Source organism: Pseudophryne corroboree, chromosome 6, assembly GCF_028390025.1.
Source record: "Pseudophryne corroboree isolate aPseCor3 chromosome 6, aPseCor3.hap2, whole genome shotgun sequence".
Lineage (NCBI taxonomy): Eukaryota > Metazoa > Chordata > Amphibia > Anura > Myobatrachidae > Pseudophryne > Pseudophryne corroboree.
Genome location: NC_086449.1, coordinates 340,622,972 through 340,637,076, shown reverse-complemented (window position 1 = coordinate 340,637,076; position 14,105 = coordinate 340,622,972). Strand labels below are relative to the sequence as shown.

Below are 14,105 nucleotides of genomic sequence, written 5' to 3'. Positions count from 1 at the left end.
CACTGAAACACCCGGGCATGAAACCTGCCAAACGGAATGGCTTCGTAAGCCTCAACCATCTGCCCCAGCACTCGAGTGCAATGAGGAATCGACACTCTTGCCGGTTTCAGGATCTCCCTGACCATGCATTGGATTTCCAGAGCTTTTTCCGCTGGAAGAAACACTCTCTGCAGTACCGTGTCCAGGATCATGCCCAAGAAAGGCAGCCGAGTTGTTGGAATCAACTGTGACTTTGGCAAATTTAGAATCCAACCATGATGTTGCAGAACCGTCAGGGAGAGTTCCACGTTTCTTAGCAACTACTCCTTTGATCTCGCCTTTATCAGGAGATCGTCCAAGTACGGGATAATTGTGACACCCACCCTGCTTGCGTAGGAGTACCATCATTTCCGCCATAACTTTGTTGAAGACCCTCGGGGCCGTAGAAAGACCAAACGGCAACGTCTGAAATTGGTAATGACAATCCTGTACCGCAAACCTCAGGAAAGCTTGATGTGGAGGATATATTGGGACATGTAAGTAGGCATCTTTTATGTCGACTGATGCCATAAAATCCCCCCCTTCTAGACTGGAGATCACTGCTCGAAGAGATTCCATCTTGAACTTGAAAGTTTTCAAATACAGATTGAGGGATTTTAGGTTCAGGATCGATCTGACTGAGCTGTCCGGCTTTGGTACGACAAAGAGGCTCGAATAAAACCCTTCTCCCCATTGAGACGGGGGTACCGGGACAATTACACTCTGTTGACATAACTTTTGTATCGCTGCACTCACTACTTCCCTTTCTGGGATAGAAACTGGCAAGGCTGATTTGAAAAATCGGTGGTGGAGGGGGGGGGGGGGGGGGCATCTCCTGAAATTCCAGTTTGTACCCTTGGGACACTATGTCTAACACCCAAGGATCTAGGCCCGAGTGAAAGCAGACCTGACTGAAGAGTCGGAGACGCGCCCCCACCGGTACGAACTCCCGTAGGGGAGCCCCAGCGTCATGCGGTGGACTTCGCAGAGGCCGGGGAGGACTTCTGGTCCTTGGAGCCTGGCACTGCAGGCAATCTTTTTAACCTACCTCTACCTTTAGAGGCAAGGAAGGACGACCCTCTTCCTTTTTTGTATTTATTAGGCCGAAAGGACTGCATCTGATAATGGGGTGCCTTTTTCTGTTGTGCTGGAACATAAGGAAGAAAGGATGACTTACCCGCTGTAGCGGTAGACACCAGGTCAGCGAGGCCGTCACCAAACAAGACACTACCTTTATAAGGGAGAGCTTCCATAGCTTTCTTGGAGTCGGCATCAGCATTCCATTGATGAATCCACAGCGCTCTCCTGGCCGACACTGCCATGGCATTGGCCCTTGATCCCAAGAGGCCAATATCCCTCGCCGCATCCTTTAGGTAAGCTGCAGCGTCCCTGATATATCCGAGAGTCAAAAGAATGTTATCCCTATCCAGGGTATCCATGTCAGAAACCAAATTATCCGCCCACTTAGCAATAGCACTACTCACCCATGCCGACGCCATGGCAGATCTGAGGAGTGCACCCGTAGTGACATAAATGGCCTTAAATGTCGTTTCCTGCTTACGATCCGCAGGGTCCTTGAGGGCAATAGTGTCAGGAGACGGAAGCGCCACCTTCTTGGACAGCCGTGACAGAGCCTTGCCCACATTGGGAGATAACTCCCACTTTTCCCTGTCGTCAGAGGGGAAAGGATATGCCATAAAAATTCTTGGGAACCTGTCACCTTTTATCAGGAGATTCCCAAGCCTTTTCACAAAGAGCGTTCAGTTCATGAGAGGGGGGAAACGTCACCTCAGGCTTCTTTCCCTTATACAAACAAACCCTTGTATCAGGAACAGCAGGTACTTCAGAAATATGTAAAACATCTTTAATAGCCACAATCTTGTACTGAATACTCTTAACCAAATTTGGATGTAAACTGGCCTCACTATAGTCGACACTGGAGTCAGAGTCCGTGTCGGTATCCGTATCCGCTATTTGGGTAAAGGAACGCTTTTGTGACCCTGGGGGGGCCTGTACCTGAGACAAGGCGTCCTCCATGGATTTCCTCCACGTTTGTGTCTGAGAATCAGATTTATCCAGCCTTTTAGACAATAACGCCACATTTGCATTCAATGTACTCAACATATTCACCCAATCAGCAGTCGGCGGTGCCGACAGAGTCATTCCCAAATCCTTCTCTGCGCCCCCAGCAACTTCCTCCGGGGAGGAGCACTCAGCCTCAGACATGTCGACACACAGTACCGACACGCACACACTGGCTATAGGGGACAGACTCACAGGGAAGCCTGTTAGAGAAACACAAAGGGAGTTTACCAGCTCACACCCCAGAGCCTATCTCAATACTGAGAAATATATCTGCGCTGTTATAATAGAGGTCCGGGCCAGCGTCTCTGCAGTCTGTGAAGAGAGAAATATGGCGTTGGTAAGCTGTGAGGGCTAAGCCACGCCCCCATCTCGGCGCGCTGTAGTCACGCTCAATTTTGAATCTTTATACTGGCGGGGGCTTATATTTAGTGCCTGGGCACTTATAATATATCTCTCTTTGCCAGTCTTAACCTCAGTAACATGCTGCCCAGGGCGCCTCCCCCGCGCCCTGCAAGTGCCGTTGGAAGTATGTGTGGGAGCATGGCGCGCAGCGCGACCGCTGCGCGGTACCTCGTTACTGAAGTCTTCTGCCATCACTAAAGTCTTCTGTTCTTCTATATACTCACCCGGCTTCTGTCTTCTGTGAGGGGGTTGACGGCGCAGCTCTGGGAACAAGCTGCTAGGTGCACCAAGTGATCGAACCCTCTGGAGCTAATGGTGTCCAGTAGCCTAAGAAGCAGAGCCTTTAACTCAGAAGAAGTAGGTCAGCTTCTCTCCCCTCACTCCCACGAAGCCTGTAGCCAGCAGGTCTCCCTGAAAATAAAAAACCTAACATAAAGTCTTTTCAGAGAAACTCAGGAAAGCTCCCCTAATGTGTGTCCAGTCTCTCTAGGCACAGAATCTAACTCTAACTGAGGTCTGGAGGAGGGGCAGAGAGGGAGGAGCCAGTTCACACCCATTCAAAGTCTTATAGTGTGCCCATGTCTCCTGCGGATCCCGTCTATACCCCATGGTCCTTTTGGAGTCCCCAGCATCCTCTAGGACGTAAGAGAAATATTGGAAGGAATTCTAAGGGACGTCATACAGGAGTATCTAAAGTCCGCTAGGATTATTAGCAAGAACCAGCATGGGTTTGTGAGGGACTGGTCATGTCAGACTAACTGAATTAGCTTCTACGAGGAAGTGAGCAATAATCTTGATCAAGGAAAAGCAGTGGATGTGGTCTTCCTAGATTTTGCAAAGGCCTTTGATACGGTTCCTCACAGGAGACTGATGATCAAATTAAAGGAGATTGGCCTAGGAAAAACTAGTTGCACATGGATAAGCAGCTGGTTGGATAGCAGGGTACAGCGAGTAGTGGTCAACGGGAAGTCCTCAACCTGGTCCCCAGTAGTCAGCGGAATACCACAAGGGTCCGTACTCGGACCACTACTGTTCAACATATTTATCAATGACCTAGAAATAGGCCTGGAAAGCACAGTGTCAATCTTTGCAGATGATACTAAACTGTGTAAGGTAATTAGTTCAGAATTGGATGTGGAGTCCTTGCAGAATGATCTATCTAAACTTGAACTCTGGGCGTCTAAATGGAAAATGAGGTTCAATACAGACAAATGCAAGGTTATGCATTTTGGGACTAAAAACAAACTTGCATCCTACATATTAAATGGGGAACGCCTAGGAAACAGAGTTGGAAAAAGATTTGGGGGTATTCATTGATAATAGGCTTAATAACCGTACACACATGTCAAAACGCAGTAAAGAAGGCAAGTAAGGTGCTAGCGTGCATAAAAAGGGGAATTGAGACAATGGACTCGGATGTAATCATGCCGCTGTATAAGGCATTGGTACGTCCGCACCTGGAATATTGTGTTCAGTTTTGGGCACCATTGTATAAAAAAGACATCAGTGAACTCGAAAGTGTTCAAAGGCGAGCTACTAAATTGATTAAAGGACTGGACTATAAGGATAGACTTACTAGGCTGAATATGTATACACTAGAAAAGAGGCGCCTTAGAGGAGATATTATTAATATCTTCAAATATGTAAAGGGACATCACAAAGAGTTATCAGAGGAATTATTTATTAAAAGAACACAATTTAGGACACGTGGGCACTCGCTGCGACTGGAGGAGAGAAAGTTCCGAACGCAACGGAGGAAAGGGTTCTTCACTGTTAGGGCAATCAGGATGTGGAATTCCCTGCCAGGGAAGGTGGTAATGGCGGACTCTATAATTGGATTTAAAAATAAGATTTTACTTACCGGTAAATCTATTTCTCGTAGTCCGTAGAGGATGCTGGGGACTCCGTAAGGACCATGGGGATAGACGGGCTCCGCAGGAGACATGGGCACTTTAAGAAAGAATTTAGTTCCTGGTGTGCACTGGCACCTCCCTCTATGCCCCTCCTCCAGACCTCAGTTAGAGAAACTGTGCCCAGAGGAGATGGACAGAACGAGGAAAGGATTTTGTTAATCCAAGGGCAAGATTCATACCAGCCACACCAATCACACCGTATAACTTGTGATAACTACCCAGTCAACAGTATGAAAACAACATATCATCAGTTCAAGACCGATGCAACTAGAACATAACCCTTATTGAAGCAATAACTCTATACAAGTATTGCAGAAGAAGTCCGCACTTGGGACGGGCGCCCAGCATCCTCTATGCCCAAGAAGGGTAGACGAGTCGTAGGAACCAACTGCGACTTTGGAATATTGAGAATCCAGCCGTGTTGCTGTAACACTTTCAGTGAAAGAGATACGCTGTTCAGCAACTGCTCTCTTGAACTCGCTTTTATGAGGAGATCGTCCTAGTACGGATAATTGTGACACCTTGCTTCCGCAGGAGCACCATAATTTCCGCCATTACCTTGGTGAAAATCCTCGGGGCCGTTGAGAGACCAAACGGCAACGTCTGAAATTGGTAATGACAATCCTGTACCGCAAATCTTAGGTACGCCTGATGAGGTGGATAAATGGGGACATGAAGGTACGCATCCTTTATGTCCAGTGACACCATAAAATCCCCCCCTTCCAGGCTTGCGATGACCGCTCTTAGCGATTCCATCTTGAACTTGAACCTTTTCAAGTATAGGTTCAGAGATTTTAAATTCAATATGGGTCTGACCGAACCGTCCAGTTTCGGGACTACAAACATGGTCGAATAATAACCCCTTCCCTGTTGAAGGAGGGGAACCTTGACCACCACCTGCTGAAGATACAATTTTTCAATTGTGTTTAACACTATTTCCCTCTCTTGGGGGGAAGATGGTAGGGCCGATTTGAAATACCGCGAGGAGGCACCTCTTCGAATTCCAGCTTGTAACCCTGAGACACAATTTCTATTGACCAAGGATCCACCTGGGAGTGAACCCACATGTGGCTGAAATTCCGAAGACGTGCCCCCACCGGGCCCGACTCCGCCAATGGAGCCCCAGCGTCATGCGGTGGATTTTGCAGAGGCCGGTGAGGACTTCTGTTCCTGCGAACTAGCTGTGTTGTGCAGCTTCTTTCCTCTGCCCCTATCTCTGGCAAGAAAGGACGCACCTCGGACTTTCTTGTTTCTTTGTGAACGAAAGGACTGCATTTGATAATGCGGTGCTCTCTTAGGCTGTGAGGGAACATAAGGCAAAAAAATTGACTTTCCAGCTGTAGCTGTGGAGACCAGGTCCGAGAGACCTTCCCCGAACAATTCCTCACCCCTGTAAGGTAAAACCTCCATATGCCTTTTTGAGTCGGCATCACCTGTCCATTGCTGAGTCCACAGGACCCTTCTGGCAGAAATCGACATAGCGTTTATTCTAGAACCCAGTAGACTAATGTCTCTTTGAGCATCTCTCATGTATAGGACAGCGTCTTTTATATGCCCCAGGGTCCATAATACAGTATCCTTATCTAGGGTATCCAATTCCTCAGATAAGGTATCCGTCCATGCCGCTACAGCACTACACACCCAGGCCGACGCAATTGCCGGTCTTAGTAAGGTACCTGAATGTGTATAAATGGACTTCAGGGTAACCTCCTGTTTGCGGTCAGCAGCATCTTTGAAGGTAGCCGTATCCTGGGACGGCAGGGCTACCTTTTTGGATAAGCGTGTTAAAGCTTTGTCCACCCTAGGGGAGGATTCCCATCGTAGCCTATCCATTGGCGGGAAAGGATACGCCATAAGAATCCATTTGGAAATCTGCATTTTCTTATCTGGAGATTCCCAAGCTTTTTCACATAACTCATTCAGTTCGTGTGAGGGGGGAAAAGTTACCTCAGGCTTCTTTCCCTTATACATATACACCCTCGTGTCAGGGACAGGGGTTTCCTCTGTGATGTGCAAAACATCCTTTATTGCTATAATCATATATCGAAGGGATTTAGCCAATTTTGGCTGTAACTTTGCATCATCGTAATCGACACTTGAGTCAGAATCCATGTCGGTATCTGTGTCAATAATTTGGGATAGTGGGTGCTTATGAGACCCTGACGGTCCCTGCGACAGAGGGTCAGGCACGGGTTGAGACCCTGACTGTCCCAATGCATCAGCCTTGTCAAATCTTTTATGCAAGGAATTAACATTATCATTTAAAACCTTCCACATATCCATCCAATCAGGTGTCGGCGCCGTCGGCGGAGACACCACATTCATTTGCTCCCGCTCCTCTCCCACATAGCCTTCCTCATCAGACATGTCGAAACAAGCGTACCGACACACCACACACACACTCAAGGAATGTCCTTTCTGAAGACAGTTCCCCCACAAGGCCCTTTGGAGAGACAGAGAGATAGTATGCCAGCACACACCCCAGCGCTATAATATCCCAGGAATAACACAGTAACTTAATGTTAACCCAGTAGCTGCTGTATGTATAGTTTTTGCGCCTAATTATGTGCCCCCCCCTCTCTTTTCAACCCTCTTCTACCGTGTATCAGCAGGGGAGAGTCCGGGGAGCTTCCTCTCAGCGGAGCTGTGGAGAAAAAATGGCGCTGGTGAGTGCTGAGGGAGAAGCCCCGCCCCCTCGACGGCGGGCTTCTGTCCCGCTTATACAGTAATTTTGGCGGGGGCTCATACAAATATACAGTGCCCAGCTGTATATATGTGTACTTTTGCCAACATGAGGTCCCAAATGCTGCACAGGGCGCCCCCCCCCTGCTCCCTGCACCCTTACAGTGACCGGAGTATGTGAGGTGTGTGGAGCAATGGCGCACAGCTGCAGTGCTGTGCGTTACCTCTAGTGAAGATCATGAAGTCTTCTGCCGCCTGTGAAGTCTTCTTTTCTTCTCATACTCACCCGGCTTCTATCTTCCGGCTCTGTGAGGGGGACGGCGGCGTGGCTCTGGGACGGACGGCGAGGGTGAGATCCTGCGTACCAATCCCTCTGGAGCTAATGGTGTCCAGTAGCCTAAGAAGCAGGACCTAGCTTCAGAGAGTAGGGCTGCTTCTCTCCCCTCAGTCCCTCGATGCAGGGAGTCTGTTGCCAGCAGAGCTCCCTGAAAATAAAAAACCTAACAAAATACTTTCTATCAGTAAACTCAGGAGAGCTCACTGAAAAGCACCCAGCTCCTCTGGGCACAGTATCAAACTGAGGTCTGGAGGAGGGGCATAGAGGGAGGAGCCAGTGCACACCAGGAACTAAATTCTTTCTTAAAGTGCCCATGTCTACTGCGGAGCCCGTCTATCCCTATGGTCCTTACGGAGTCCCCAGCATCCTCTAGGACGTTAGAGAAAAAGGAATGGATAAATTTCTGAATGAAAAAGCTATCCAAGGTTATAATACTTAAAATATCAACGTGGTTAATCCGGGGGTAACATGAGTTATAGTAGCTAACTAGTCATAAAACATTATTTAGCAAGTATGTAGAATCATCACAACTTAAAACAGGTTGAACACGATGGGCAATTTGCCTCTATTCAACCTCAAATACTATGTATGATAAAGTAACTAAGGTTAAAAAAATACAATTGTCCATCGAGTTCAACCTATTTGTGGTCTCCTGTGCAGTCCTATTATAGGACTAGTTATTTTATGTTAGGACTAGTTATATTAACTATAATGCGTGACTACGCACCATAACCCTGAATATCGTTATCCAATAGGAATTTATCTAACCCATTCTTAAAGGTTTTGACTGAGTCCGCAGTTACTACTCTCTCAGGCAGGGAATTCCAACACGTATTCTCCTTACTGTGAAAAAACCTTTTCTCCTCTAACCTAATTGTGTATTTGCTTAGTGCCAGAGAACACAAAGAGGAGCTGCACTTTATGGCCCCTTGTAGAACTGGCTTCGATAGCTATAAATTCTCATTGTTTCTGAATGAGACCTCACTTACTGAACCTGCAGAGTTCTCATTCTGACTAGGGCCCAGATCTAAGGCTTGATAAATCTGGGCCTAAGTGGCTCTGCCAGGGAAAATGTGTGCAAATGTGTAATGAGCTCTACCTGGCGTAATGTGTATAAGGGGCTACCTGGTATAATGGGCTCTACCTTGCGTAATGTGTATAAGGAGCTACCTTGTATAATGTGTATAATGAGCTCTACCTGGAGTAATGTGTATAAGTGGCTCTACCTGGCATAATGTGTATAATGGGCTCTACCTGGCATAATGTGTATAAGGGGCTACCTGGTATAATAGGATCTACCTGGTGTAATGTGTATAAGTGCTCTACCTGACATAATCTGTATAAGGGGTTACCTGACATATTGTGTATAATGAGCTCTAACTGGCCTAATGTGTATAAGGGGTTTCCTGGTATCATGTGTATAATGGCCTTTACCTGCAGTAATGTGTATAAGTGGCTCTACCTGGCATAATGTGTATAATGGGCTCTACCTGTCGTAATGTGTATAAGTGGCTCTATCCGGCATAATGTGTACAAGGGGACACTCACTCCCAGCTACTCCATAGAGTTCAGTACAGGTACAAGTGTGCTAAGGTGGTCATAAGTTAGGGGCGCGAAACTGAGATTTCTTCTTGCCCCCCCAACCAAAAAACGTGTTGACACCCCTGATTGGAAGAAACCATCTGCCCCCTCGCTGCAGGCCGTCCTCCCTAGAATTCGGCACATAAACAAAATGAAATACATGTTGAGCATTATCTGTAATGCATTCTTATCATTTACAATAAATTGGGACACCCGGACCTCCTTTTTTTCAGTTAAAACCCATTTAGTTAATTATCTGCCTTTTTTAATAGCCCTTCCTGTCTGGGTCCAGTCCCCCCTCCCTTCCCTCTTCCCTTCCTCTAACCCTGCAAATTGCCACTCTGCCTCTATTGCCTATTCCTATTGTTAAAAATGTGGTACACATTTGTTTGACCATTGCTACCTTTCTTGTTTAGCATCCTATTTTAGACCCGTCAGTTCTAATGTTTTGATAACTTTTGCTGTTGTTTACACATACGCATGGATATACCATCTTCACCTTTCTTGTTTTGTATTTTATGTGTGACTGTACCAGGGCCATAACTAGGTGTGTGCCAGTGGTGCCTTGCACACAGCGCAACTGCACTGTGGGCGCACCATCTGGCAGCACCACCTGGATGGCTGTTGCCCGCTCTCTTACACTGCCTCCCGCTGCAGAGCTGCCCAGTCCACATGGGGAGTTTCTGATCATTTTTTTATGTAAAGAAGCCGGAGCCACAGGCTGCTATTTAAGACCTGCCCCCTGTGGTATTTGGCTCTGCCCTCAAATTGCAGGTTGTGCACATGTGCTGTATGTCTTGGCACTTGGCAGCTGCTGTAACCTCCATCTTCCTCAGTCCCTCCACTGGCTGCTGCATCCTATTGTTACAGCCCATTGCCTGGTCCTCTTCCTGGAGGCACTTGTAAGTGATATTATTCCAAATACTTATATCTGCCGTAATGAGTAAAAGGGGACTCTACCTGCCGTAATGTGTAAAAGGGAGCTCTGTCTGCCATAATGTGTAAATGGGGACTCTACCGGCCGTAATGTGTAAAAGGGAGCCCTGCCTGCTGTAATGTGTAAAAGGGGACTCTACCTGCCATAATGTGTAAAAGGGGACTCTACCCGCCGTAATGTGTAAAAGGGGGACTCTGCCTGCCGTAATGTGTAAAAGGGGGACTCTGCCTGCCGTAATGTATAAAAGGGAGCTCTGCATGCCGTAATGTGTAAAAGGGGACTCTACCTGCTATAATGTGTAAAAGGGAACTCTGCCTGCTGTAATGTGTAAAAGGGAGCTCTGCCTGCTGTAATGTGTAAAAGGGGACTCTACCGGCCGTAATGTGTAAAATGGAGCCCTGCCTGCCGTAATGTGTAAAAGGGGACTCTACCTGCCGTAATGTGTAAAAGGGGACTCTACCCACCGTAATGTGTAAAAGGGGGACTCTGCCTGCCATAATGTGTAAAAGGGAGCTCTGCATGCCGTAATGTGTAAAAGGGAGCTCTGCATGCCGTAATCTGTAAAAGGGGACTCTACCTGCTATAATGTGTAAAAGGGAACTCTGCCTGCTGTAATGTGTAAAAGGGAGTTCTGCCTGCCATAATGTGTAAAAGGGGACTCTGCCTGCCATAATGTGTAAAAGGGAACTCTACCTGCCGTACTGTGTAAAAGAGAACTCTACCTGCCGTAATGTTTAAAAGGGAGCTCTGCCTGCCGTAATATGTAAAAGGAAGATCTACCTGACGTATTGGGTAAAAAGGGACTGTACCTGCCGTAATGTGTAAAAGGGGGCTCTACCTGCCATAATGTGTAAAAGGGGACTCTACCTGCCGTACTGTGTAAAAGGGGACTCTGCCTGCTGTAATGTGTAAAAGGGATCTCTGACTGCCGTAATGTGTAACATGGGGCTCTACCTGGTGTAATGTGTGACATGGGCTCTACCTGGCGTAATGTGTGACAGGGGCTCTACTTGGTGTAATGTATGTAAGTGTCGCTACTGTGCAACGCAATATGAATTGGTATTATTTTGAATATGATGGGGGGGCATCTGTTTCTTGCACACAGTGCTAAAATGTCTAGTTACGGCACTGGATTGTACAATCCAATAAAAAACTCTTTAAAAAACAAACAAAACAGAAAAAACTCTGGACCTCATTCAAAGATGGATGATTTTCGCTGCTGAAAATGCAGCAGGAGGCATCTGTAGGAAACAGACACCACTTGTCAGCATAAGCGATCCAAGTTCTGTTTCCACAGACGCAGCATTTAATAACCTTTGCGGCCATCGTTCAAAAATTTACGGTCACAGCTCTCAGCCATCCGTGTAAGATTCGGCTGGTGCCAGGAAGTCTGCGTTCAAAGACGCAGACCATGGGCTCAGTCAGCACATAACCATACTGCAGAACGACGCTGTCGCTAAACTAGCTCTGCCCCCCAAACACAGCATCATGTGAATCAAGCTGCGGCTAAGGGGGAACTGCACGCGATCTCACAGATGGAGACTTGCGCATGCACAGTACAGATCCTGAGCATGTGCCGATATCTAATGATTGGAGATGTATGCATTTGGGTTTGCATACACCTATGAATGAGGCCCTTTTTTAGCATATCAGGAGCTGCTATTACAAGGCACTACTACTATTCTTAGGATTTTACTAGTCACTACTAAGAAATGTGGCTATTAATGGCCATTACTGTTTCTACTAGTACTGTATATTGCTAAGCACTATTACTACTATAATAGTAATGAATATGTTCTATTGCTATTAATGGTATCCTTTTATTGGACATTATTACTGCAACTGTTACTGATGGCATATTAATGGGTACTACTACTATTGCTGTGCATCCCCGGAAATGCTGGACAATTATGAGACATAAAAATTCTACTAAAATAATTTAATGCTAGTGGCTTACATTGAAAACAAGCATCAATTGCAGCTGAAATGTTTTAAAAATAAAATGCATTCCCTTTGTTTATATTGACTTACTTTTGTAATCAAAATCATGTTTTTTATTATGTGTGGCCCTTTGTGGAGTAGGGTGCTGCATGCGAGCCCCCAAAATGTAGCAACTCGTCAACCTTCGGTCTAATTATTACACGTGGATGGCTGCACAAGAAGATTATATTTTCACTGGGCCTATCACAATCCGAAATAGGCGTTGTAGTTGTATTACATTAAAAGAAAGTATACCTGCAGCAAATAGTAGAAAAACCCTCAAAGCAGTATATTTCTAAGTGAAGACAAAATGTGGTTGGCTAGAGTTCCATAGAATAAACCTGACATCTGGAACATCAATACAACTATGGGTCCATACTTGACTATACCACTGTTCAATCCATATTCTGCATTCTGTTTCCACATTTTCTTCAGACTGTAGGCTCTAGTTTTCATGTCTTCGGATTGTTACCCTTCTAAAACTGTGTTGCTCCTTTCAGTGTCTTGTATCATTTTAAATAATAAATAATGATAGTTTTAACATCTGAAACTGCTGTATTGTGCGCCAAAAATACACTAGTTATATCATTTATTAACGGTATGACTAAACATACTATACTCATAAGGTTCTCTAATAACAAGAATAAAGGGTGCTCAGCTTATATTTACTACTCTGCAATAAGTATATTAAAATATTAAGAACAATATCTGAATTAGCATTTAAGATTCATTAGTTATTTAATACACACTGTGTTGAATATTGCAAACGGAAAAAGGGAACCCCATGAATGGATTTGTCTTGTTTTCTGCCTTTTAAAATAATAATATACTTACACAGCAGGCTAGTCATGACTAAACATAACCTAAATATATAATAATATACTACATCAGCATGATAGGTAGTTTATTTAGAAAAATATATCAGTTTCTAAGTATTGTTCTGTTAGAAACATCAAAGTAAAAATGTGTACAATTAATAGCATCCAAATAATGATGCACAATGTGATTTCAATTCAATCAAGAAGATAATTCATTTAATGGGGCCCATACTTCAGCTATTACAAAAAAGTTTCACCGATTCTGCCCCCCCCCCCGATTGAAGGATTTACCAATCCACCAATATGTGCCCGTACATTACAGATAAGTTACAGTGATTCACAGATCTCTTTCATCCAAAGACAGATCTGCAAATCGTGAAAGTGGTGATTTTAATAGTAAAACACAAGTAACGGTCTGCAAATCAACTGATTGTTACCATACACTAGGAATATACAAGCCCGATTTGTCACTGAAACCCAAAATGCTAGACAACCTGATATACTGATTCTCATCGCGTTTTGGTCAGAATCAGTGATCTGTGTACCCCATACAGTGATTATACACAATCATCTGCGAAACGTAGAATTGCTTCAAAGAATGCTGATGTATAGGCCAATAATTATTGGTTTCTCACAAACGACTAAATTGTAGGCTTTTTTTCTTACAATATTATGTGTGCAACCTATATTTATTAATACGACTTAGCAGTGTTCTGTTGAATGAGACTTCATTGTCTGTGCTAATATGAAGTCAGCAGTTTTGACACTGTTGCTTCTCTAGTAGCTGAAAAAAACAGATCGTAGTATGATTCAACCTTTGCTTATCCTACCCAAATACCAAGATAAATGGTAATTATCAAGCCACATTAAACAGGAATATAATTTACCAAAACAAATTAAGAACTTGAATGATTGCATTCAGTCATTCAAGTAGATGTTGCAGGTATTATCACAGGGGTAGAAGAATAGCCTCCTATAATAGAATGGAGGTTTAACAGTGTAAAACCAACATACAATATGTGGTAAAAATATGTTGCCCAGTGTGAGAAGGAAAGCACAGAGAAAGCCTACAAGGGTATATGTACACAGGCATTGCCACATCGTTTTGAGTTCTGGGAATAGAATACAGCTCAATCTGAACTGTAATAAGGGATCATTCATCCCTATGGTGGTTGGAAGGTTCCACACAGCCAACTGGAACAATGCAGGGTAATACTTGATGGAGCAAAGCAGCAATAATGCTCTATTGATCATTCACTTTAATTTTTTTACACAACAGCAAAAGAGTTATTGAACAAAGCACAGTTTAGCTATGCCCTAGAATTAAAAACCTGACTGCCATCTATTTCATT

At 44.9% G+C, this 14,105-nt stretch overlaps 1 protein-coding gene across 1 annotated transcript in view; it reads right to left on the bottom strand.

Annotated features, from left to right (window-relative positions):
- HCN4 (hyperpolarization activated cyclic nucleotide gated potassium channel 4) overlaps positions 1 to 14,105 on the bottom strand; it is a 303,347-nt gene that overhangs the window by 287,223 nt on the left and 2,019 nt on the right. The gene's annotated exons all lie outside the window — the stretch shown is intronic.